Source organism: Microcaecilia unicolor, chromosome 13, assembly GCF_901765095.1.
Source record: "Microcaecilia unicolor chromosome 13, aMicUni1.1, whole genome shotgun sequence".
Classification (NCBI taxonomy): Eukaryota; Metazoa; Chordata; class Amphibia; order Gymnophiona; family Siphonopidae; genus Microcaecilia; species Microcaecilia unicolor.
The window spans coordinates 8,053,798-8,081,584 of NC_044043.1; the positions used below are offsets into that span (position 1 = coordinate 8,053,798).

General features: G+C 46.2%; 1 protein-coding gene across 1 annotated transcript in view; it reads left to right on the plus strand.

Annotated features, from left to right (window-relative positions):
- The window catches only part of HSF5 (heat shock transcription factor 5), a 93,527-nt gene that overhangs the window by 25,886 nt on the left and 39,854 nt on the right, over positions 1-27,787 (plus strand). The gene's annotated exons all lie outside the window — the stretch shown is intronic.

The window sequence follows — 27,787 nt, forward strand, 5'->3', positions numbered from 1 at the left end:
ATTCAGAACATGGGCAGACCCTTACTTCATATAAAAATGGGGGAACCTGAAATGTGGCCACATCGGCGACTGTTTTAATAAAGCAGCACGTCTTTCCAGACTGCTGATTTGCCTGTCTTTCTACTACTATGCTTATGTTGTGGATCAAAGCCTCTCTTTTCTGCTGCATTTCTTAAAGTGGACACTTTTCAATCCTTAAAAAGTATTAAATAAAAATGAATTTCTTATTTTCTACGTTTGTTGTCTATTTCATTTTATAAATCGGGCTGGTCCCAGTATCTCTTCCACTTTCCATGTATCAGTCATTTCCTAAATTCTTTATCCACTTTAGCCTTTTACTTTATTCTCTCTCTTGTCATCTTCGCTTCCATTTCTGCATCTGTCTGGCACTGATCTTTTTCTTCCCCCCACCCTTCTCTTCTTTGCCTTTATATCCACTCCTTTCTGATTTTATCCCTCATTCTCCCTTTTTTCTCATCCTCTAGTCCTTAGTCTCATTCTTTTCACCCCCATCTCCCTACAGCTTTCCCTATCTCCCTCTCATCCACTCTACAGGACTCCCATTGCTACTACTACTACTACTACTATTTAGCATTTCTATAGCGCTACAAGGCATACGCAGCGCTGCACAAACATAGAAGAAAGACAGTCCCTGCTCAAAGAGCTTACAATCTAATAGACAAAAAATAAATAAAGTAAGCAAATCAAATCAATTAATGTGAACGGGAAGGAAGAGAGGAGGGTAGGTGGAGGCGAGTGGTTACAAGTGGTTACGAGTCAAAAGCAATGTTAAAGAGGTGGGCTTTCAGTCTAGATTTAAAGGTGGCCAAGGATGGAGCAAGACGTAGGGGCTCAGGAAGTTTATTCCAGGCGTAGGGTGCAGCGAGACAGAAGGCGCGAAGTCTGGAGTTGGCAGTAGTGGAGAAGGGAACAGATAAGAAGGATTTATCCATGGAGCGGAGTGCACGGGAAGGGGTGTAGGGAAGGACGAGTGTGTGCCCCTCTGTCTCTCTCCTTCCTCAGTTTCCTATTTCCTCTCTTTCACCCACTCCCTAGACCTCCATTTCCATCCTCTGTACTTACCCTTGCTGCCCTCTTCAACCCTCCACTGCCTCTAATCTCTTCACCAGCCCTAACTTCATTCCTGTCTTCCCTTCGTGCCCTCCTGGCAATTCTTCTATTACCTATTGCCTCTCTTTCACCATCTTTTAAATCTCATTTCCATCCTTATTCAACCCCTTCAAAGAATCACCCCTTCCACTCTCAAATCTCTCCACTATATCCCCATACCTTTTCAATATGTCTCATCTTCACTCCAGTCCTCCAGGCAGGGCCGGTCTTAGGAAGTGCGGGGCCCTATGCAGACCAATTTGGTGGGGCCCCATCCTAGCCCTGCCCCATCCTAGCCCCGCCCCACCCTAGCTCCACCCCATTGATAAGATTATTCCATTTTTAGAAAATTTTATTTATGAAATTTAAAATAAAGACAAATGAAGCTAAACTTGTACAAAAAAACTGATTGAAATAATAAGCACAATGCTATCATGAAACCTCCCCTCCCCAGAAATTATTTAGTTCAAGTCCACTATAATTAGTAGTTCCAATTCTCATAACAAAGGAGAATAAAGGAAAATTATAAAGAAAAGATCCAGTACTTTCAAATTCCCCTATTACTCTGTAACCCATCAAACCAGAGAGGCAAGTAGCCACATCAGTTATTAAAATAGTTTGAACTGATTGTACCTACCTTATATCAGATTTTGCTACTTCATGATTTCCATTCTCAGATTTTAGCTTAGTAATCTTTTCTTCCTGTGATTGCAGTCTAGCTTCCAAATGATTAATTCGAGGTGTCATATCATTAATTATTGGAAGCAGTGTTTTAGCTAAATCTGCTATTGCCATCCAAATTTTTATCAGAAGAAATATCTGCAGATCTATGTGAAAATAACCCAGATATGTTAGAAACAGCCTCTTCCAAGTCAGAAGATCTTACTTGCTCAGCTTCTCCAGCATCTAATGTTGTTGGGCCAAATTCCTCTGAGGGAGGCAGACATTTCCAACCCTTGCACCATCCGCAAGCGTCGTTAGATGAGAGAGACACTTCTCCTGATCTCCTGCCTGCATGGAATCCAATTTCGATTTGGCAGAAGTGCACAACTGTTGGCGTCAGCAACGATGGCTCATCTCACGTCCTCACCACCTCCGACCAGGCTCCAGCTTTTCCCGCTCAGTGACTCCCGCCCTCGCATCCGGAAACGGGAAATACATCAGAAGGCGGGACATTGAGCGGGAAGCTGGAGCCTGGAGGTGAGCCGTCGCGCTGCAACTGTCTGTCGTCGCAATCGGGGGCGGGGCCGTGGCTGCCTTGGCTGGCTCACTGGCATCGCTCAGTTAGTTGCTGGGGTCCGGGGACTCGGGAGCTGACGGCTCAGCGGGCTCAAGCCGGGGGTGGGCGCCGCACCGGTGGTGGTGGGAGTGGAGCGGCTGAGCCACGAGAATGGGGATCATCTCAGGCGACTAAGGTGAGCAGCGGCGGAGGTCGGAGCGGAGGCACGAGCGAGGCAGAGTTGAGGCGCACCGCGCGGGGCCCCCTTAGGCGCGGGGCACTATGCGGCCGCCTTGGTCGCCTCTGCCTAAGACCGACCCTGCCTCCAGGTCATTCACACACTGTCGTAACCTGTTGTTTCTTTCTCTATAACATCACCAAAATTCTTCCCTTCCTTTCTGAACACACTACCAAAAGCCTTATCCACGCTCTTATCATCTCTTGCTTAGACTACTGCAACTTGCTTCTCACATGTCTCCCACTAAGGCATCTCTCTCCCCTTCAATCTGTTCAAAACTCAGCTGTACAACTTATATTCTGCCAGTGTCACTATGCTCATGTTAGCCCTCTCCTCAGGTCACTTCATTGGCTCCCTATCCGTTTTCGCATACAATTCAAACTCCTCTATTGACCTACAAGTGCATTCACTCTGCATTTCCTCAGTACCTCTCCACTCTTATCTCTCCCTACACTCCTCCTTGGGCACTCTGTTCATCGGGTAAACTCTTCTCCTTCACTGCAAACTTCAGACTCCGTTCCTTGTATCTTGTTGCACCATATGCCTGGAATAGACATCCTGAATCATTATGTCAATCTCCATCTCTGGCCATTTTCAAATCTAGGCTGAAAGCCCACCTTTTTGATTCTGCTTTTAACTTCTATTCACTTGTTCATTACCCATGTCTGTTTTATAATCCCTTAAGTAATTCCCTTATCCCTTATTTGTCCTGCTTGTCTGTCATATTTCGATTGTAAGCTGTGTTGAGCAGGGACTGTCTCTTACATGTTTAGTATACAGCGCTGCGTATGTCTAGTAGTGCTATAGAAATGATATGTAGTAGTCATAGCCTCTCCCTAAACTTCATCCCCTATTTCTTCCCCCATTTCACATTCTCCCTCATACTCCTAACCCATTTCACACACCCCCATTCATACCTGCCCCCACAAAATTCCTATCAGTCTCACCATTCCCTAACGCACATACACCTCACTATCCCCTCCAAATTTCCACTCAGTCTCTCCCATTCATAATTCCCTGTTCTGCCTCCCAGCATACCTCCATTCAACACCAAATCCCAGTTCTTTCAAGTCTAATTTTTCTTCTGCTTTGTTCCCCTTCTCCCTTCCTAGTCCCATCCAGCTTCTGCTCTAGACTGTTCCCTTCTGCCTTGTCCCTCCCACCCACTAATATCACCAGTCATATCCATCTAGTGATCTGCTCGTCTTCCTCCCACACTCTCGTCCCATCCAGCTTCCCCTCCTTTCCGTTGTCCAGGCAGCCTTCCTGGTCTGTGGGTGGCTCTTGCGGTTCTGAAGCTCCCTCCCTCTCACCAATAGCAACGGCAGCGACTCCTACGGGCTGCCTGCACCTGACCTCGAAGCCTTCTTTCGGCGGTGTTCCGCCCAGACTGAAATAGGAAGTTGTGTCAGAGGGGGGCGGGATGCGGCAGAGAGAAGGTTTCCTGATTAGCCGCAAACAACCTATTGGAATTGCTGCCACAGGGGAGAGGGGGGAGCTGCAGAACCATGAGATTGAGTTGGGTCATTAAACCTTGAGTCAGGCAGTCACGAGCTGTGGCTTTCACTGGTGATGCAAATGGGGTCCAATGAAGATTTTGGGGGGTGCACTCCCCCATAGCAACACCTATGGCTTCTCTGTGTCTATGCTGTCTTCTAGCTTAATGTAGCCTTTTGGCTTATTGGCATGTGCAAGAGTTCGCGCTCTGGTGTAATCAATCCTCTTCTATCTCCTCATTTTTTTTATTTTGCCACATAAAAATATAAGCATCTCCATAATGGGTCAGACCGAAGGTCCATCAAGCCGGTATCCTATTTCCAACAGTGGCCAATCCAGGTCCCAAGAACCTGGGAAGATCCCAAAAGAGTATTATCAGATTTTATGCTGCTTAATCCAGGAATAAGCAGTGACTTTTCCCAAGTCCATCTTATTAATGGCTTATGGACTTTTCTTGTTTTAAACCCTGCTAAACTAACTGCTTTTACCACATTCTCTGCCATTGAATTCCAGAGTTTAATTACATGTTTAGTGAAGAAATATTTTCTCCAGTTTGTTTTAAATTTACTACTTATGTGCCAATGCACAAAAGTCCACATACAACACCTGTTGCTTTTAGATCCCCTGTAAAAGTTAACAAGTTTGAAATAGCGAGCGATGCTTAAAGGAAATCTCATGCAAATGAGCTGCTCGCAGTTACAAGCAGCTCAGTAGGGAAAGTGCCAGCGCATGCATAGAACAGCCACCTGCTAAGAGGCGCATGCATAGCAGTCACTCGCTAAGAGTCGATGCTATGCGCCTGCCCAGAAGAGCGTGTTCTATGGACGTGCCTCCACAGCATTCCACTGCTACATACGGCTTTCATACACGTATAATAAACAATAAACCATCTGGGCCGTGAAAGCTTCTTTTTGTGGGATTCCACGCGAACTTTCATGCCTCAGGGGGTTTATATATGAAAGCCACGTGTAGCTTTTTTTCAAAACCACGGGTGCTGTGGGCATGCCTCCACAATGTGCGTTTTTATTCTAAGACAACTTCTTCACAGTGTTGGACAGACACACGTGCAAATACTATTTAAATATGACAGCAGACTGATATGCCAATAAACCACCATCATGCTACGACAGATCCTGACCTTGAAAAATTTCCTTGTTAAAGGTAGGTGCTGTTTTCGGTGCATCCCCCGGAAACAGCTGTGCATCGCTGGGAATACATTTGCATATGATTCTTGTTGGCTGCTACCGTGAAATTTAAGATCCATGCAGGATCCCTTTGTGCATTACTCGCTGAATAACATGCACACTAAACTGGATTGAAGCGGTCAAAATTGGACGTTCCAAACATGGTAAGCTTTATGCATTGTGTATTAGTATCTTCATTGCATGCCCCTTAGTCTTTGTATTTTTTGAAAGAGTAAAGAAAAGATTCTTGTCTACCCATTCCACTCCACTCAATATTTTATAGACCTCTTATCATATCTCCGAACAGCTGTTTCTTCAAGCTAAAGAGCCCTAGCCTCTTTAGCCCTTTCCTTGTAGGGAAGTCGTCCAACCCCTTATCATTTTTGTCTCCCTTCTCTGTATCTTTTCTCATTACGCTATATCTTCTTTGAGATGCAGTGAGCAAAATTACATACACTATTCAAGGTGCGGTCACACCATGAAACGATACAAACGAATTATAGTACTCTCAACTTTGTTCCATTCCCTTCTGAATAATTCCTAACATTATATTTGCTTTCTTAGCTACTGCTGCACACTGAGCAAAGGGTTAAGAACAGCCATACTAGGTCAGACCAATTGTCCATCTAGCCCAGTATCCATTTTCCAACAGTGGCCAATCAAGGTCACAAGTACCTGACAGAAACCCAATTAGTAGCAACATTCCATGCTACCAATGCCAGGGCAAGCAGTGGCTTCCCCCATGCCCATCTCAATAACAGACTAAGACTTTTCCTCCAGGAAATTGTCCAAATCTTTTTAAAACCCAGATACACTAACCGCTGTTACCACATCCTCTGGCAGCGAGTTCCAGAGCTTAACTTAAAACAAATAGGAGGAAATATTTTTTCACTAAAAGAATAGTTAAGCTCTGGAACTCGCTGCCGGAGGATGTGGTAACAGCATATCTGGGTTTAAATATTTCCATGTAATTTCCATGTAATTTCAGCGAGTGACCCCTAGTCTTTGTACTTTTTGAAGGAGTGAAAAATGTATTCTTTTACCTGTTCTACACCACTCAGGATTTTATAGACCTCAATCATATCCCCCCATCAACAACGGCACCTAGATCCTTTTCCTGGATGGTGACATCCTGGTTACACTCATCTCTCCTGTTTCTCTCCTGACAAAAATAAACCAAAACAACAACAAAAAACTTGACAGGAAAACATCTTACAGAGAAAATGCCCACTTGTCCAAACTTTGAAGAAGTTGTCTTTCACCGTGCTCCCTGCTACAAACCCTTCATTGTATGGCAGCTCCTTCTCCTTCAGCCATATCAACTGCTCCATCCCCCAGGCCCTAGCTTTAACACTGCTCACCCGAACATGACCAAAGCTTTAGTGACCATTAGTTTGTGGGGATGGAGAGAAGTACAGCCAACAGACCTCAGACAATGTCGCAGACCAAGGAGTGGACTGAAATATGCTCTTCAAAGATCACAGTACTCCCCTTGTTAATGGCACCTTCACAAAAGATGGGGGCTAGTAGAAGTGAAAGTAAATGATTTGACGCTCTGCTGTCACATCGGGCCACTGCAGGGAAATCTGAGCACAAGGGCAAAAGTAAGGACCCTAGGAAGCACAAAGACCAAGCCCAACCACTTGCAGAACAGCTGTCCTCTCTGATTCTCCACAGAGAGGAAAGGTGGACAGGTCCTGGCGCTTTCTTCTCTTCTGGAGCCCTGCCACCAAAAATAACATCTTCAGCAGCAATTCCAGAAACTTAACTACTGAAGCTATTACTTCCACCCATAATTTATCTGCACTTACTCCAAAGGTTTATGCTGGATAGTGCCTCACTCCTCCACTCACCACATCCTTCTCCAGATATCACTCCCCTGAGTCCCCAAAGGAGCCAGTGGTACTCTCCACATCCAGTCTCTGCTTGCAGGGTTATGGCGGCCAGACCTTCCACCCTCATATTCCCCAACTGAAATTGGAATGAGCTCTGTGTCCATCTCTCCTAATCGGACCAATAGGCAGTGTTGCTGCACTCAGGCTCCTCATAAGCCTGTTCTGACATGGAGGAGAAGGCCATTCCCCTTCCTATGGCCCAGAGCCGAGTAGCCTATCCAGGAGCACCCAGAAGAATACTCCTATCTCCAGTTTCTTGTTCAGATTTCTAAGATGCTAGACCTGGCAATTTCTAGCAAGCCAAGAAACAAATATGTCTTTCAAGCCATAAAACATAAGAATAGCCACAGTGGGTCAGACCAATGGTCCATGTAGCCCAATCCTGCTTCTCACAGTGGCAGAAACCCAATTAGTAGCAACAATCCAAGCTGCTAATCCCGGGGCAAGCAGTGGCTTCCCCCAAGTCTATCTCAATAACACACTATGGACTTTTTCCTCTAGGAACTTCTCCAAACCGCTTTTAAACCCAGATACACTAGAGTAATAATTAATATAAGAGTGTTCAGTTAAACATGAATGAAACCATTGGAGAGCTTCATCAGTAATGTTCACATCTCATAAGAACACAAGAATAGCCATACTGGGTCAGTCCAATGATCCATCTAGCCCAGAATCCTGTTTCCAACAGTGGCCAATCAAGGTCATAAGTACCTGACAGAAACCCAATTAGTAGCAACATTCCATGCTACCAATGCCAGGGCAAGCAGTGGCTTCCCCCATGCCCATCTCAATAACAGACTAAGACTTTTCCTCCAGGAAATTGTCTAAACCTTTTTTAAACATAGATACGCTAACCGCTGAGTTCCAGAGCTTAACTATTCGTTGAGTGAAAATATATTTCCTCCTGTTTGTTTTATAAGTATTTCCATGTTATTTCATTGAGTGTTCCCTGGTCTTTGTACTTTTTGAAAGAGTAAAAAATCGATTCACTTTTACCTGTTCTACTCCACTCAGGATTTTGTAGACCTCAATCATATCCCCCTCAGCTGTTTCTTTTCCAAGCTGAAAAGCCCTAACCTCTTTAGCCTGTCCTCATATGAGAGGCATTCCATCCTCTTTATCATTTTGATCACTCTTCTTTGAACTTTTTCTAATTCCACTATATCATTTTTTAGATATGATAATCAGAATAGAACACAGTAGTCAGGGTGAGGTCACACCATGGAGCAATACAGAGACATCATAATATTCTTGGTCTTACTTTGCATTCCTTTCCTAATAATTCCTAGCATACTGTTTTCTTTTTTTGTCACTGCACACTGAGCAGAAGATTTCAGCATATTGTCTACAGTGAGACCTAGATCTTTTTCTTGAGTGCTGACTCCTAAGGTGGACTGGCTCAGGATCTAGAACTGTTACATGGACGTTCATGCCTAAAGTCTTTAGGTTTTTGGTGAACACTGGAGGGTTTGCTGTCAGTCTCTGAGGTTGCAGAGATATTTGGCTTAGCTGCCCTTAGATCCCAGCTGCTGCGGATAAGAATGGTTTCTCTTTGCCACCCAGGGACAGTTAGCCATAAAGATGTCAACCAACTGAGCCATCTTCTCTGGAGTATGGGGCTGCTGATCTTGAATATGTTCTCTCACCTCTGGATGACAACGCTGCAGAAACTGCTCCAGGACCATCAGGTTTTGGCAGTCCTCCAGGGTTTTAACTTCAGCTCCACTGAGCCACCACTGATGCTGGTATCTTAGCTGAATCACAAACTTGCTGATAGTATCATCTGCCCCCTTTTGCAAAGTCCGGAACTTTAGTCTGTAGGTCTCAGGGGTAATAGCATAATGGTTCAGCAAAGCTTTGTTCACCTCCTCAAACTGGGAGCACGTCTCCATGGACAGTCCTTGGAATGCCTCAAATGCTCTGTCACATCTGTGGTCGTGACCCCTCTCAGGCTTACCTTATTTCTGGCGGTCAGCTTCTAAGCTGGCTTTTGTCTGTTCTTCCTGAGTTAGCTTTGTCTCTGTATCTGTGTGCTGGCTGCTTCCAGCATGGCTCTGATTTCTCCACTGTGCTGCACCTGTGTATGTTGAGCCACTCTGTGCTTCAGTATGCTTTCTGCCTGCTTCTTGGATTGTGCTCCCCTCGCCCTCTGGTGGCCAGAACCGGTGGCTGCCATAGACTGTCTTGCTGTCCCTACCCGTTCCAGGCTTCAGCTCAGTCCGGTCCGGATCTTCCAGGCTGCCAGACTTGTCTTTCTTGTTTGTGCCTGAGCAGCACCCGTAGTTGCCTTGAGATTGCTGCAGTGAGCCTCAGGTGCTGATGGGCTTTATTAATCACCTAGAAACTTCTGTGTTTGCCTTTGCTTTGTCTAAGGTCCCTGGTATGTGGGTGTGCTCTGTGCACTTCTGCCTAGTCTAGTTTTATTCTGAGTTCTTGCCTGGTTCTTGTTTGTTTGTGTGTAGTGAGCTTTGGTTTTATTGTTTAGTTCCTAGTCTTGTTTCTGGTCAGCATTTCCTTGTCTTGTGTCTGTGTTCTTTATTAGTGGCTGCTTGGCAGCTTTTAGTCCTGACTCCCTCCTGTCTGTGTTTCTGTCTTAGTGGCTGCCTGGCAGCTTGTAGTCTTGACTCTGTTGTGTGTTTCGTGCTGGTATCCAGTTCCTGCCCAGTCCGGTAAGTCCTGCCGGCCGACTGCACCCAGGGGCTCAACTTTTGGGGAAGGGTGGTCAAGTGCAGGTGAAGCCTTGCTCCAGTCCTGTGTTCCAGTCCAAGTGTTCTTGTCCAGTGTGTTCCTGCTTTGCTTATCCCTGTCTGCAGTCCCTGCTTTGTGTGTGTGTTAGCCCAGTGCTGGTTGGGGTGGTTTTGCCTGCCACTGCCGCTCCTTGGCAGCGGCCCAAAGGCTCACAAACCTACTTGCTGCTTTGAAAACCTGACATGCTCTACCAGTGAGCTTTCCTCCCAGATCCTTCTGAGGAATCTCATTGAGGCGGAAAATGTTTTCAAAGGCAGTTAGATATCCATCTATGTCACCTCTGGTATCATCAAATTGCGAAAACAAGTTGGGCCCGATCCGAGCTGTGGATCCTGCCTTGGCACAGGGGTTGGGCTGGAGCTTTGGATGTGAGCCATTTTCATCTCCATCTTTAATTTCTGCAGCTGGAACTCCCACTCCTCATGCAGCTGTTGCTCTTCCTGTTCCTCACGCTGCAGGTGATCTAGCCTCTTGCTCTATCATGTTGATCTTCCGAATCTCAGCTGGTGTGGCATCTAGCCCTGCCAACACATGAGCCATTGTCCACAAGGAGTCTGGTCTCCTCTTAGGAGAACTCTGCGCAGGCCAGTCCTGTGTCTCCTCCTCGCTAAGCCCATCCAGTTGCTCTTGTGTTAGAACAGGCATGTCCAGTGCCTGCTGGCCGTTGCCAGTTGCCATCATTACACTGCTAATCTCCTAACACTACCAAAAAAAAGAATCTGAACAAGAAAGGACCCTGTCATTGCTGTACTTGTTCACTGTGCTCTGTGTCTAGAGGTTACAGATTAAAAAAAGACTCTAAACACTCAGTGGATGGCGACTGTTATGCCACACACTGAGCCTGACAATCCCACCACGCTGCCGCTAAAAAAGAAGGACAAAGGGCTGTGATGAAACGCCTAGCCACCCACCTGGGGTTACCCCACGGCCACTCAGAGGGTCTGTTCCCAGCACAGCTCTGGTCTGCATGCACCTGCTGCTTGTGCTCTACACTAGCACCCTCCTTCTTCTGACTGGGTCACAACTGCCTCTGGGTGAGTCTCCCGCTCCTGAATTATCCCCAGCAATTTCTAGGTTACCGAGGCCACACTCCTTTTGGTTCGTCAGTTCCCATAAAGTACTTACAGACCCAATACACAAACCACCAAGATTCTTTATCAGTCCAGACAGGCAGAACAAACAAACGTGTTTATTCTCATAAAAATATTGAACAGTGGACAAAAATGTGCAAACAGTAACAAGTAACTGAAAAATGGATCAATTAGAAAATTAACTAAACATCTGTATACTGTCTAAACAGTACCTGGGAAGATCAGGACATATAATTGCTCACAGAGCCTTAGCAAAGAGATCTGTCATCCTCTTCTTCCCTTCTAACACTGAAGCAACAGCCAGCCACTGCTGGGTAATTTTTAAAACTCCAGGCTAATCAGAGCCCAGAACAGTCAAGTTTCAAATAAAAACTGGTTACATTACTACAGGCACTTCCTAGTATCTGTGTGCCAAATAAAAGAAAAAGTCCTCTGTAACAGGTGATTCATAAATCCCAATAAATAATTATCTGTGGGTTTTATGCCGAATAGGCTCATTACAGATAACTCAAGGTTCCTTAGCGTCCCTCCAGACCGGACCAGGATTGGACTGATGGGTTGTGTACGCCTACCAGCAGGTGGAGACTGAGAAAATTCTAAGACTAAAGAGCCAATGAGAGCCCTGGCCATATGACCCTAGCCTCAGTATTTTCTCAGTCTCCAACAGGCAGGAGGTGAGCCCATTAGTCTCTCTCTCTCTTTTTCTCTTTAAGATATTAGAGATATTTATAATAGTTCTTCTGTGCCTGGAATCTCAATTAGAGGCTTGACAGAGTTTCTTTTCTTTTCTTTTTCTTTCTTTGACAGCCTCTGGGGTGTTAAACTCGGGTGTCCCGAGTCCCTCCCCCTTCCTCCCCATCTCCCTTGCTCAGTTGGGAAGGGCTACCCTTTCACTAGAAAGGTGTACTGCCTTTGGGAGAGGCAGCCATTATTACTTTTAAACAAAGTAATATAGGAAATAAAGAACATTACACGGAAATGTCTTTTTTTCTTTCCCCCACAGTTCTAACGAGCAGTCAGCTCAGTTGTGCTCTATGGCTCTTGTGGACTGCAAGAAAACAAATAGATAATTATTTCAGTGCCCGTGGCTTCAGTGAGCGGTTTTCATATTTGTTTTTTTTTTTTCATTTCCTTGCTCCATTTCCTCGTGTTTTGGCAACGGGGGTTGTTTTAAAAAAAAAAAAAGGCGCGAAGCGGTGCTTTTCAGGGCAGAGGGTGCTGCGTTATGGCGGTCAGACATACCCGTTGGTTTTTTTCTTGGCGCCGGAGCGTCAGTGCCCTAAGCTCGTGTTACTCCTCTACGGCGCAGGATTTTAGCAGGCGTTTCTCTTCCATCTTGGTTTGCTGCTCCCTCGTATCTTTTTCAGTGTCTTCCATATCGGTTTCGGTCCTCCTTGCTTCTTTTATTTTTGCTCGAACGGCCGCCATTTTTTCTCTGCAGCTGTAGTGTTTTCACCGAGGGAAATCTTTGAATCTCAGCTTTGCGCAAGGAACCGGAGCCAGTGTTTCTTGGGCAGTCTGGAGGCTCTCAAGACACGGTATTTTCCCCTGAGTTTGCCTCCAGAGATGCCAGCCTTTTTATATCAGCAAATCTGGTCTTGGGGCTGTGTTTTTCATACGAGCCATTTAAATCTTTCCTCCTTCAGGGGATCTGTTGGTTCACACCCATAAGTTCAGATCCATAAGTAAAGGCTTTCTTAACCCAGGATCAGGCCACGGGTCTATTAGGCTCTATGCTGTATGTTACATAAAGACTCATTTGCTTGCCCCTTATGCATTTAATGTTAGGTCGCCCCTTTAGGAGATACCTGTATGTCTTGGCTCCAATATCTATATATATTGCATTTGGACAGCCTGTTTGACTTTGTATGTGAGTAGGTAGTGCACAGTGAGGGCCTCCTTCACAATATGTTTCTGTTTCACATGTCAGGATTTCTACCCATACGTTAGGTATCCGCTTTTTTCCTTAGGCATGGTGACAGTCAGGCATTCTTTTAGCTGCAGTTTCTGTAAAAAAAAAAAGGCAGCTGCAGTGTGGTGCAGGTGTGCATCCCAGATGACACAAGTGGCAAGCTAAGCAGGAGCAGTCCAGGCCCACCACTGAAAGGGGGACCAGGCATCATAAGAGTGGTAACAGTAGCCAGATTTGAAGAAAAAAAAGGACAAAAGCCACTGGGAATATCCTTGCAGCAGTAACAGCCACAGGCAGTTTCTGCTTCATATGAATTTTTTCAATAGTATAAATGGTATAAATAACAATATTGTGCAACTGCAGCGGTTGGTATTTTATCGAGGGGCTATAGCCAATTCTGGCAATTCTATTCTTTTTCCTGTATCACATATTTTTTATGTGTACATGTTTCATTTTTTTTTTTGTTCTTCCCACCTCTCTGGTTTCAGGTGAGGAAACAATATGTAGATGACATCCTTTGTATACTTCGCTATCTGTTCCTATGTGGCCAGTAGCCTAGGACCTAATGGTATAATGTGAGGCTTTGTAGTTTAGGACTCCTGTTTATGCTTTCTGCAGCTCAGGAGGGTCTATTTTTCCTGTGGCCAGTGGGGAGGCTATGCCTTAGCCTTTGCCAAATTTCGTTCAGACGTCTTTTTATAGGTTACATGTTGCTATCACTGTACTGCAGGTGCGGTAGGAGACATTTGGCAGAGGCTCTCAGATCTTCAAGCTATTTGCCCAGTCTCTTCTTACAGTACGGGCATAGTCGTTATGCCTTTGGCTTTGTAGTTCCCAGGAAGGAGAAGGTTCCTTCGACCTATTTTGGATCGCAAGGCCGTCAATCACGCTTTCCAAGTCACAAGTGTCGATCCGTCATAGTGGTGGTTCGTGCAGGACACTGTTTTAACGGTATTCGATCTGAAGGAAGTTTATCTGCATAGGACCGGTCTCTAAAACATTTGTGCGGTTTGCGGTTCTGGGACACCATTTTTCGGTTTCGGCCCCTACCGTTTGGTCTCGCTACAGCCTCTCCCATTTTCTCCAAAGTTTTGGTACTGGTGGCAGTGGCTTTCAGGAAAGAGGGAATTTTAGTTTCCCGTATCTAGATGACTGGCTATTCAGGGAGTCTTCTTATCAAGAGAGTCGGCAGGTCTCAGACCCAGTGGTACCTTATTTTTTTGCAGTTCTTAGGTTGGCTAGTAAAAGTGGTCAAGAGCCATCTGATTACTTTGCAGTCTCTAGATTATTTAGGGGTTACCTTTGACACGGCGTGCGGTCATAGGTTTGTTCTTCCCCAGGTCACAGTTCTCCAGCTGCGATCTCAGATTCAAGGATTACTTCTAGGTTGCGTTCTTTATGTTCGACATTACATTCAGGTTTGGTTCCAGGGCAGCAACTATAGAGGTAGTTTCCTGGGACAGACCTTTCAGGAGGTCTTTCTGATTTTCTCTCCTATCCACATATTCTTCTCAGACGGAATCCCTTCAGCTCTCCTATCCACATATTCCTCTCGGTCGGAATTCCTTCAACTGACGTGGTCTCTGCATTCCCAGCAGTGCAGCAGTCTGTTCTGGTGGTTCAGGTTGTCGAATCTCACTGCAGGTATGCCTTTACAGTATAAACAGTGGACAGTTTTTAGCGATCGTTGTCAGTCTCCGCGGATGGGGAGCCCATTGTTTAGGCAGGCTACCGCATGTTCTGTGGTTTCCTTTGGCAATTTTCCATTCCTTCGATTTAGCAATTTGTGTAGCTCTGGAGGAGTTTTGTTCCCTAGTGGCTAGCAAGGAGGAGAGTTCTGTTGGACAATACCATGGCAGTGGCCTATGTCATCCGTCAATCAGGAAAGAAGAGCCTTCTCTTCAGACAACAGACGGCGAGTTTCTTGGCATAGGCAGACATTCACCTTACTGCCATTTTCAGCCTTCCCTGTGGCGGGAGTAAAAAAAAAATGGATTCTCAGATCTTGAACATTTTCAACTGATAGTAGCTCATTGGGGCACTCCAGTTCTAGAACTTTTTTGCTCTCTCTCTCTCTCTCTCTCTCCTCACAGGTTCCTCACTTCTTCTGTCGTCGAAAAGACTCGACAGCGGCAGAGGTAGATGTCCTCTTAAAGCAGTGGTTTTCCGGGCTTCTTTATGTGTTTCCTCCATAGCTTCTCTTGGGTCATTTTTTACATAAGATCGAGACACATGGGGGTCCGGTAGTCCTGGTAGCTCCAAATGGGGCCTGACGGCCGTGGTACGCAGCAGGGGCGTATCTGAACTGCGGCGGTAGGGGGGCCAGGGCCAGAGTGAGGGGGCACATTATAGCCCCCCCCCCCCGCCGCCACCATTGCCGATCCCCCTCCCCCCAGCCGCTGCCATTGCCAACCTCCCCCCGCCGTTGCTGTCGCCTACCTTCGCTGGCGGGGACCCCAACCCCCGCCAGCCGAGGTCCGCGTCCTCCTGCCGCTGCCGGCTGCCTGTAAAAGAATTCCGTCAGCTGGCGGGGGACCCCCAACCCCCGCCAGCCAAGCCGAGGTCCTTTCATTTCTTCCACTAAAGCTGGCGCCGAAAGTTTCTTCTGAGTCTGACGTTGCTGCACGTTGTACGTGCAGGACGTCAGACTCAGAAACAGAATGAAGCTCATTCTGTTTCTGAGTCTGACGTCCTGCACGTACAACATGCAGCGACGTCAGACTCAGAAGAAACTTTCGGCGCCAGCTTTAGTGGAAGAAATGAAAGGACCTCGGCTTGGCTGGCGGGGGTTGGGGGTCCCCCGCCAGCTGACGGAATTCTTTTAAAGGCAGCCGGCAGCGGCAGGAGGTCGCGGACCTCGGCTGGCGGGGGTTGGGGTCCCCCGCCAGCGAAGGTAGGCGACAGCAACGGAGGGGGAGGGTTGGCAGCGGTAGGGGGGTCCAGGGCGAAATCTGCGGGGGCCCAGGCCCCTGAGGCCCCACGCAGATACGCCCCTGGTAAGCAGATCTTCAGCATCTTCCTCGGCGTCTCCTCTACATCTTACTGTTCACAAGGACCTTCTATCCATAGGTCCGATCTTTCATCCTTACCAGGCTTCTTTTTGTCTTATGGTTTAGCTCTTCTAAGGGCTTCATTAACTAAAAGAGCATTTTCCGCTTCACTAATTGTTACTATGCTGCGGTTCCGTCGCTCAAGCCATCTCTCTCTCTTTCTCTCTCTCTCTCTCATATTTGTTCTTGGTGTATATTTTTTTAAGCTTGTTGTTCACATGCTGGTTTTCATAAAGCATTTCTCTCTTTTGTCTTCTCCTGCAGGTTGCAGTTCTTTCCTGTTTCTCAGGTCGGATACGGGAAACATTTTGTCCCGTCTTTTTGGAGGTCTCTCATTTTCCTCAAGGGACTTGGTCTCTTTCTCCTGACATTCCGAGAGAAACTTTTTTCATCTTGAAATCTCAATCTTATTCTCCTTTGGGGCTATTCTCTTCTTGTTTCCATTAAGGTTTTTTCTCTTGAGACAGTGTTTTTAGTAGCCATTGCTTCGGAGCTGCAAGTTTCTTTCATGCAGGTCTCTGTTTTTTCTTTTTGGAATTTTTTCCAAGGAGCAAGTAGGTCTATGTCTGGAGTACTTCTACATCTGGTTCCTTCTTTTCTGTCTACCGTAGTTTCACGTTTTCATCTTTTCTGTCTACTGTAGTTTCACGTTTTCATCTTTCCCAATCAGTTTTTTCTTCCGGGTCTACGGTCTTCTTCGGGCGTGGAAGATCACTGGAAATTAATTCTTTAAATATTAAGAGAGCTCTTACATGTTAAGAGAGCTGTTACATGCTAGTTGGCAGCTATTGAGCATTTTCGGCGCTCGGATCCTCTTTTTGTCCTTCTAGCTAGTCGGCGTAAGGGTTTGGTCGTTTCTGACCCACTATATCTCAATGGATTAAGAAAATGAGATCTTCTATTGGTCTTCTCTCCGGGAGAGCAGTTCCAGAGTCTGTTAAACCATATTGCACATTTGAGAAACATTTTGTTCCTTGGCTGACCGATTTTTACTGCCCTCGATGCACATTTGTAAAGTGGCATCATGGGCTTAGCTTCATTCGTTGTCTGATTAATACAGACTACATGTTCATTGTCGCCAGGAGGCGGTCTTTGCAACTCAAGTATTCTCAGCGGGTTTCATCGGGTCCCTCCCTTAAGAATACTGCTTTGGTAGTTCCCATCAGTCCATCCTGGTCCTGGTCCGAAGGGACTAAAGGAAAGCAAATTAGCAGGTAAGATCTAATTTCTCCTTATTTTTTCACATCTGTCAATTGGCCTCTCTTAATCGCAATTCAAACAAAAAATGACATTACTGGTTTCTCACATAAAAGTAAACAATATAAATTATCAGCATATGCTGATGACATTCTTCTTTACATCAGCAATCCATCCACTTCCATACCGGCATTGCTTTCTCTTATAGGTAGCATCTCAGTTGTCTCAGGCTATAAAATTAACCAGTCTAAATCTGAAGTCCTCCCTCTCAACATTCTTATGTCCAAAGATTTGATAAGTCCCTTCAATTTATCCTGGTCTGGTAAATCCATCAGGTATTTTGATATCGACCTTTACTCCTCAATATAAGACACTATTCAATACAATTCTGATAACATGTTGACCTTTCTCAAACGTCTTCTTCTCTCATGGCATCCTTTAAATATTTTGTGGTGGGGAAGAATAGAAACTATTAAAATGATGGTAATGCCTAAAATCAATTATATCCTCAGCATGATACCTATGTTATTTCATCCTTCATTTTACAAACAAATTGACACACTGCTAACCTCCTTCTTATGGAAATCCAAACAACCCAGAATTTCACTCAAAAAACTGAGAGCTCCAAAAGAAAAATTTGGTATACTTTTTCCAGACTTCATGCTTTACCATAAAGCCTTTTATGCTCAGCAGGATATAGTAACATAGTAACATAGTAGATGATGGCAGAAAAAGACCTGCACGGTCCATCCAGTCTGCCCAAGAAGATACTCATATGTGCTACTTTTTGTACCCTACTTTGATTTGTACCTGTGCTCTTCGGGCACAGACTGTATAAGTCTGCCCAGCACTATGCCCGCCTCCCAGCCACCAGCCCCGTTCCCAACCACCGGCTCTGGCACAGACCGTATAAGTCTGCCCAGCACTATCCCCACCTCCCAACCACCAGCCCCGCCTCCCGCCACCGGCTCTGGCACAGACCGTATAAGTCTGCCCAGCACTATCCCCGCCTCCCAACCACCAGTCCCGTCTCCACCACCGGCTCTGGCACAGACCGTATAAGTCTGCCCAGCAGTATCCCTGCCTCCCAACCACCAGCCAGCCCGCCTCCCACCACCGGCTCTGCCACCTGATCTCGACTAATCTCCTGAGGATCCATTTCCTTCGGCACAGGATCCTTTATGCTTATCCACGCATGTTTGAATTCCGTTGCCGTTTTCATTTCACCACCTCCCGGGGAGGGCATTTCAAGCATCCACTACTCTCTCCGTGAAAAAATACTTCCCAGACATTTTCTTGAGTCTGCCCACCCCTTCAATCTCCATTTCATGTCCTCTCGTTCTACCGCCTTCGCATCTCCGGAAAAAGGTTCGTTTGCGGGATTAATACCATTTTCCAATATTTGAACGTCTGTATCATAGCACCCTGTTTTCTCCTTTCCTCCAGAGTATACATGGTTTAGTTCAGCAAGTCTCTCCTCATACGTCTTGTATGCAAATCCCATACCATTCCGTAGCTTTCTTTGCAACCGCTTCAATTCTTTTACATCCTTAGCAAGATACTGATGTCACTGGTTTTCTTCTGACACTGATTATATTCCGGCTTGGCTATCTTTGGAACAAAATATAGTTAAACCTTTTTTCCTTCCCTATCTTCTCACATCTGCATTAAGTGCAACACAAAAAGAGAATCTAATCATCACTAACACCAAAACAAGCCTTTTGTTTCTAGATAGTATTCTTGAACATCCGCTAAATAAATCTATGCATTCCTCATTGTGGTATAATCCAGATTTCCTTATAAATAGCAAATCTTTTTATTGGAAAGTATGGTCTGAGTGTAACATCTGGTGCCTCAAAGATATATATAATAGCAAAGAACAATCTATTAACTCATTTACAGATTTGCAAACTAAATTTCACATTCCTTCTTCACAATAGTACAGATGGCTGCAACTATCACATTGTATAAAATCACTTAAAAAAAGAAGTCTTTTTCTTGTTCAGTTCCCACAATTTTTCAATTTTCTGAGACTTTGCTTACCACAGGACATGTTGCATCCGCTTTTATACAAATTATTCTTGTCCTCAATGTATAAAAAAAAATATAACACCCTTATACAAATTTGAGAAAATGATTTACATATTATAGTTCCTGAACAGTCTAAAGATAAACTTTAGTTTTCTCTCATAAAACCATTGCCATCTGCTAACATTTTATAATCAATGTATTTCCTTTATCACAGATCTGTGTGGACTCCGAGAAAATTACACTCTGCACATCTAACACCCACAAATCTGTGCTGGCATTGTAATGAAACATCTGGAACATTACTGCACATGTTGTTTGATTGCCCTCATATACAAATATTTTGGAATGCAATATGGAGTACCATTTGCAAAATATTTGAATCTGAGATTCCATTAACTTCTTCGTTAATAATACTGAAATCCTGTTCTCCAGATTACACTTTCTCTCCTAACAATTACAAACTATTTGATATATTAATTACAATAGCGCAGCGTATGATTCTAGCTAGCTGGAAAACCCCTTCAATGCTTAATGAACATTTTTGGTGGCAATCTGTTTTAATGTACCACAAGCTTGAATTGGCCTCAGCCAGTTTTACTGGATCAATAATTAAAACAAATATTGTATGGTCTCCAATTGCTTCCATTACTTATGAAACTACATAGATGAATATAAATATCTTTCTTGAAAATATAATTATATTTGTATAATTCACTGGCACACTTTCCACTACTATGTATTAGTATATTTTACCATTTTGGTTACTGTTATGTACTGTTTGCATTATATTAAAACCAATAAAAAATCTTGGAAAAAATTATCTGTGTGCCATTTCTAGACATTCCCAGGGGCACAGAGGTAGAGTTGTGATGTATATGCAGACCGTTCAAGACGCTTGGGTTATGCACTCCTACCAGCAGAGGGAGACTGAGAACACTAAAACTTCTTATACAAGTAGCCTGTGCAGACCTTCTACTAACCAGTATTTTCTCAGTCTCAGCAGAGGGTAGATGTGTGCAGCCTGTGCAGTGTACTCAATCTGGTAGGCCCGTTTGGGGTTTCTAGGTTGGGTTGTAAATGTTAGAGAACCCACACTTGGATCTCTATTACAGGGTGTAAGTCCTAAGGGGCTTCTTATTCCCTGTGGGGTCTCTCCCCCTGTGTTCTTCCTCTGGAGGACTGCTTGATCTCGGTTACAGACTTCGTTCTGTACCCTTGAGGCGTTTACGCATCAGCAACAAGGTTTAAAAAATAAATAAAAAATAAACGTTTTTAAAAGGCGGCTATATTGGCCGTTCTTGTGGCAGTCCAGAGATATAACATCTTCAAGGGCGTTCTTGCCTTAGGCGGTTTTGCCTATTAGTCTGTCAGAGCACAAAGCAACTGTTTGTTTTTATTGTGTTCGCGGCCATTATGTCTAAGCCGGTGAGGTGTCGGTTTTGCGCGAAGCGTGGCGTTGAAGTGAAAGGTGGCCAATGTAAATTTTGTGGGGAGCCTACATTGTCAGCGCTCTTGCCCCCTGTGCTTTCCCCTGAGTCGGCGGAGGTGTTGGGCGGCGATTTGACTGCACATTCCGGGCCGGCAACGGCGGGGCCGGGTTTGGTGGGAAATGCGGCCATTTAGGCGGGAAACGTGCGTTTTGACGGAGCCATTTTGGCCTCGCATTCCGTACCGGCGCCGGGGGACCCATGTGTGGCGGGAAGCACACCTTGTTTAGCCGCAGATCACGCGATGGACCTGCCGCCGAGGGAGCGAGGGGGGTCCGTCGCGGAGACTGCAGGAAGTGTTGTTGGGGCTTCAGCAGTGTCGGGGGGGGGGGGGTCTGGTTTCCCTCCTGAGTTTGTTTGGTCTCTGTATAATGCCTGGAGAGCTGGCCCCTCTCAGGCTGATTGTTCCCCGGAGGCTGCTAGCTCAATGGGAGTTAAGCGCCCGCAGGTGAATATTTCGGAGCCTATGGAAATACTTTCTCTGCCTGGGTTGGAGGTTTGGAGTGACCCAGGAGAGGAGGATCTCTTAGATGAGTCTGAGGATCAGGATGGGCTAAGGCCTGGGGAAGATTCTTCAGTGGTTCGCATTTTTCATAAGGAGGAGTTATTAGAGCTCATTGATCAGGTGATCTCTACTTTGAAGTTTGCTCCGGCGGCCACTACCTCTGCGGAGGGACCCCAGGTAGATCCCTTGGTTAAGGGGATTCGGAGAGCCTTCCGTTCCCTTCCCATGAATTCAGACATTAGAAACATGTTTTTTCAGGAATGGTCTGTGCCGGAGGCTGCTTGTAAGGTGTCTAGAGCTATGGCGTGGCTGTATCTCTTGCCTCCGGAAGATTTGGCCCTGGTGAAACCACCTACTGTGGATGCGGTGGTTACGGCGGTTACTACGGCTATGGCCATTCCGGTGGATGGCGGTACAGCCTCAGGATAGGAAGCTAGAGTCCTTTCTGAAGCGCAGCTTTGATTTGTTGGCTTTGGCCTTGCAAGCCTCTGTGTGTGGGGGCTTGGTAGCCAGAGCTTGTTTCCGTTGGGCGGAGAAGCTTTTGGATAAGCCTGCGTTAGATAGGACTGGTTTGGGTCAGGAGCTGGCCAAATTGGAGATGGGGTCTTCGTTTTTGGCGGACACCCTTTATAATTTGCTAAGGGCGTTGGCTAAGAATATGGCTCTGGCGGTGACGGTTCGCAGGGCTCTTTGGCTTAGGGGCTAGGTGGCCGATGCGGACTCTAAAGCAAAGTTGTGTTCTCTACCTTTCAAAGTTTCTATGTTTTTTGGAGAGCACTTGGATAAACTGATGAGTGGTCTTGGGGATACCAAGGTCTCACGGTTGCCGGAGTTACGGCCTAAGTCGGCTAGTCGAGGGGATTCGGCTAGAGGTCGGTTTAAGGACGCGAGGCGGTACAGGCCGAGCAGATTTGTATCTCCTTCTAAAAGCCAGTTTTTCAGCGGACAGCAGTCCTTTCGAGGGGGTCGTTGAGGGAGGTCGGGACTCCTCCAGAGGTGCCGGAAATGGTAATAAGTCCTCCTTATGAAGGTGTGCGGGTCCAGCCTCTGGTGAAGGTCGGGCGCGAATTCGTCTGTTTTATCAGGGGTGGACCCAAATTACTTCAGATCGGTGGGTGCTGGAGGTCGTTCGTGACGGTTATGCTCTCGAGTTCGAGCACCCGCTGCCGGATCTGTTTCTTCCCTCTCCTTGCCACAACAGCATTTTTTTTATATAATAAAGCATTTTTTTGGTATCCTTATTCGTTTTCCTACTTTTTGTTTCATATCTTCCCTCTCCTTATCACTCTCGAGTCAAGTTAAAGGCTATTCAAGAGACTCTGGGTTGCTTAATCCAGTTGGGAGCTGTGGTACCCATTCCTCGGCACGAGCAGGGAATGGGTTGTTATTCCATTTACTTTGTGGTGCTAAAGAAGGAGGACCAGTTTCGACCCATTTTAGATCTCAAGAGGGTCAATGTGCCATCCTTCCGAATGAAGACTCTGCGCTCGGTCAAAGTGGCTGTTCGCCAGGGAGAATTTCTCATGTCACTGGATCTCACGGAAGCGTATCTGCACGTGCCAATTCGAGAGGCCCATCAGCGTTTCCTTCGTTTTGCTGTTTTAGGGAGGCACTTTCAGTTCTGTGCTCTGCCTTTTGGTCTGGCAACGGCTCCACGCACCTTCTCCAAGATAATGGTGGTGGTAGCAGCAGCTTTGCGGAGGCAGGGAATTCTGGTGCATGCGTATCTGGACGACTGGCTGATCCGGGTGAGTCTCGGCTCACAGTGTTGCGGCGACGGCTCAGGTGGTCGCGTTTCTGGAATCGCTCGGATGGGTAGTGAATGTAGTCCAAAAGTCAGTTGATCCAATCGGAGAGTCTGGAGTACTTGGGAGTGCGGTTCGACATGGCAGTGGGTCGTGTTTTTCTGCCGGATTCTCGGATCGCCTCTCTTCAGCAGCAGGTCCGGCTGTTAATGTCCGTTCAGAGTCCGACGGTTCAAATGTACCTTCGGGTTCTGGGCCTCATGGCAGTGATGATAGAGGTAGTACCATGGGCCAGGGCACATATGCGTCAGCTTCAGTCGGCTCTGTTGTCCCGGTGGTCTCCCCAGGTACACAGTTTGGAGTTGCGGTTGCCATTGAGGGGGACTCCTCGGCACAGTCTCCAGTGGTGGCTGTGCTCGGCCCATATGAAAAAGGGCATGCCGTTGGAACCTCCTCAGTGGGTGATTCTGGTAACGGATGCCAGTCTGCTGGGCTGGGGAGCTCAGTGTCTCGGTCGGTCCACGCAGGGGCAGTGGTCGACGGAAGAAGCTCAGTGGTCTATCAACCGGTTGGAGACAAGGGCGATTCGGCTAGCTCTGTTGGTGTTTCGCTCAAGTGTGGTCGGAAAGGCGGTAAGAGGCATGTCCGACAACGCGACAATGGTAGCGTATGTCAACCGGCAGGGCGGTACAAGGAGTCCGCTGTTGGCAATCGAGACGGCTCTGCTCATGAGTTGGGCGGAAAGGCATCTAGTGCAGATTTCGGCGGCGCACGTGGCCGGGGTGGACAACGTGAACGCGGATTTTCTAAGCAGACACATGTTGGACCCCGGAGAATGGTCTCTGCACCGGTCGGTGTTCGACCAGATAGTTCTAAAGTGGGGAATGCCAGTAGTGGATCTCAATGGCGCGGCACAGAATGCTCAGGTTCCTCGGTATTTCAGTCGGTGTCGGTATCCCGCGAGCGGAAGGGATCGATGCGTTGGTCCTTCCGTGGCCTCAGCGGGTGGTGCTGTACGTGTTTCCCCCGTGGCCCTTGATAGGTCAAGTCCTACAGAGGGTAGAATGTCATGCGGGTCCGGTGTTGGGGCTCCAAATTGGCCGCGTCGGCCGTGGTTCGGGGATCTGATGCGCCTGTTAGAAGGCGAGCCTCTGCAGCTGGGGGGCTCAGTGCTGTTGTGTCAGGGTCCAATTGTCATGCCGGATCCGGCTCGGTTCTCTCTTACGGTGTGGCCCTTGAGAGGGAACGGTTGAGAAGGAAAGGGTTTTCTCAGGGATTCAGACGATGCTGCAGTCTCGCAAACGTTCGACGTCTTTGGCCTATGTGCGTGTGTGGTGCATATTTGAAGATTGGTGTGGGGACCGGGTGTGTGTCCCTTCGACAGCTTCTGTGTCATGCATTTTAGATTTCTTGCAGGATGGTTTGAGAAGGGCCTTTCATTGTCATCTTTGAAGGTGCAGCTGGCTGCTTGGCGTGTTTTCGGGGTAAGGTGGAGGGCAGGTCGATTGCGTCTTCCCCAGATGTGTGTCCGTTTTTTGAGGGGGTGAAGTTGCTTCGTCCTCCTCAGCGGCCAGTAGTTCCTCAGTGGGATCTTAATATCGTTCTTGACTCTTTGGCAGGTTCTCCTTTTGAGCCCTTGGAGTCTTGTTCGATAAAAGACCTTACTATGAAGGTGGTCTTTTTGGTAGCTATATTGTCGGCTCGCAGGATTTCGGAACTTCAGGCTCTTTCACGTAGGCCTCCATTTCTGTGGTTTTCTAAGGAAAAGGTTTCACTGCGTCCAGTCCCTTTGTTTTTGCCTAAGGTGGTATCCTCCTTTCATGTCAATCAGGTGATTTCGTTGCTGGTCTTGGGGGAACCGTACGGGGATGCTTCTCAGCGTCGTTTGGCGAAATTGGATGTGCGCAGAGTGTTGAAGGTTTACATGTGCAGGTCGGAGGAATTCAGGTCTTCGGACAGGTTATTTGTCCTTCATGGGGGGCCCAAGAAGGGAGCGGCTGCTTCTAAGGCATCTATAGCTCGGTGGTTGAAGGATGCCATCTCTTCGGCTTACATATTGCATGGCTGTACGGTGCCAGTGGAGCTCAAGGCACATTCCATTAGGGGGATGGCGGCTTCTTGGGCAGAGAGTAGTTTTGTTCCACTGGTGGACATTTGTAGAACGGCGGTGTGGTCCTCCCTGCTTTCTTTTGTCAGACATTACAGAGTGGATGTACAGGCAAGGGAGGATGCCAGTTTTGGAGCTGCAGTCCTGTCCTCTGGGCTTCGCAGGTCCCACCCTTAGATGTGTTTACTGCTTTGGTACGTCCCAAGCGTCTTGAACGGTCTGGAGGATTGCTGAGGAAGGTGAAATTAGGCCTTACCTGCTAATTTTATTTCCTCTAGATCCTCCAGACCGTTCAAGAGCCCACCCAGTGTATCGGACAGTTCAGTATGATATTTTCTTTAGACTTCAGTTGCTGATATTTCTAGTAGCTCCTGTGATTTGGGTCCTGGAGTTTTACTAAGGGCAGTTTGTGGTACCATTTGTGCCCATCTGCAGTTGAATTCCCCCGTCTTAAGGGGAGGAGATCTGAGTGTGGATTCAGTGGTTTTGTTTAGGTGGAGGTGTTTTGTTCCTCTGTTTGTTACTGTTTTACTGGTTAGTAGAAGGTCTGTACAGGCTACTTGTATAAGAAGTTTTAGTGCTCTCAGTCTCCCTCTTCTGGTAGGAGTGCATAACCCAAGCGTCTTGAACGGTCTGGAGGATCTAGAGGAAAGAAAATTAGCAGGTAAGGCCTAATTTCACCTTAATACATATGTTGAGTACACACATTTACACGAACATTGGAACAGGTATAATTGTGTGCATCTAAATGCTACAAAGTCTGGTTCTGGGTGACTATTTTATAAAGGCGCATAGGCTGTTATAAAATAGGCACACATAGATGTCCTACAAATCAGGCTCTATAATGTTGTTAAAATGTGCTGTTCATTTTAAGAAGCAGACAATAACCTTTTACTTAAATGTTTACTTTCAGGCTCATTTTCAAAAGAGATAGATGTCCAAAAAGTGACATAAGTCAGCATTTGGACGTTTATCTCACAGAAACGTCCAAATCAGTATTATTGAAACCTCTTTTTGGACGTCTTTCTCTGAAGTCCGTCAGAAGGACGTCCAAATCTCAAGGGAGCATGCCAGGGGCGTGTTAAGGTGGGACTTGGGTCTTTCAGCAATAATGGAACAAAACAAAGATGTCCAAGACTAAAATGTAGACATTTTGAGCTAGACCTGTTTTTATAGTGAATAGCTTCCCCAGGATCAAGGTCTGCTGCACTAACCACTAGGCTACTCCTCTACTCCACACAAGAGGTGCCCCAAATGACAAGATGACCACTGGAGGGACTCAGGGATCACCTCCCCTTACTCCCCTAGTGGTCACCATCCCCCTCCCACCCCAAAAACTTGTGATTAAAAATATTACTTGCCAGCCTCAGATGTTATACTCAGGTCAATTAGAATAGCATGGAGTAGCCTAGTAGTGGTGCAGTGCACTGCAGACAGGTGAACCCAGGCTTCTACCTCCCCCTACTTGTTACACTTGTGAAGGAAACTATGAGCCCTCCAAAACCCACCAGAAACCCACTGTTCCCACATATTGGTGCTCCCTTCACCTGTAAGGGCTATGGTAGTGTTGTACAGTTGGAGGTAGTGGGTTTTGAGGGGGATTTGGGGGGCTCAGCAGACAAGGTAAGGGAACAGTCGTCAGATGTGTACCTGGGAGCATTTTATAAAGTCCACTGCAGTTCCCCCAAGGATGCCCTATTGCTTTCCTGGGATGTCACTTTTCCACTATTCTACCTGATGCCAAGCTTTCTCTGTTTTGTAATAACATCTGAGCCTTGTGTCTATTGTTTATCATTAGATTTGGGCTTTGAATTCAGATCTATAGATGAAAAGGAGTTCTCATTACATATATCTAAGTACCAGAGTGCTATTTTTCCATACTTCATAGCAAGAATGTACATTCCCTAATTACCTGCTCCAATGCAACTGAAGCTTTTACCTCCTCAGTGCATGTAAATGGTTTCATCCCTGTGTGGATTCTCTGATGCCATGTGAGGCTTTCTTTCCAACCAAAGCTTTTACCACACTCAGGACATGTAAATGGTTTCACTCCTGTGTGTAGTCTGTGGTGCATTGTGAGGTTTACCTTCTGACCAAAGCTTTTACTAGACTCTATACATGCAAATGGTTTCTCTCCCGTGTGGACTTTCTGATGCAGTTTGAGATTTACATTACAACCAAAGCTTTTACCACACTTAGAACATGTGAATGGTTTCACTTTATTGTGGATTTTCTTGTGTAATTTGTACGTTTTGCATTTGGATGTATTTGAAAATGGACCAAAAAATAAAACATCCAAATCACTAAACATATTTCCAAACAGCATTTTCAAATGGAAAAGAGATCTTTTTTTTTTGTAGAAAATGACCTTTCCTGTTCTGATTGTGGACGTTTTACAAAAAAACGTCCAAATTCAGACTTAGATGTCATATCCAAAAATGCCCCTTGTGCATTTGATTTGCCCAAAGTCACAAGGAGCAGCAGTGGGAATTGAACCCATGTTGCCAGGATCAAAGCCTCCTGCACTAACCATTAAGCCACTCCTCCTCTGTATTGGACATCTTGCATTTGGATGTCTTTTGTTCGAAAATGGACCGAAAAAAAGGACATCCAAATCACAGGACGTCCATAGTATTTTCAAATACAAAAGAGACGTCTATCTTTTTCGAAAATGATCTTTCCTGTTCGGAATTTGGACGTCTTTGTATAACGTCCAAATTCTGATTTAGACGTTTCTTTCGAAAATGCCCTTCTTTGTCTGTAAAAGAACC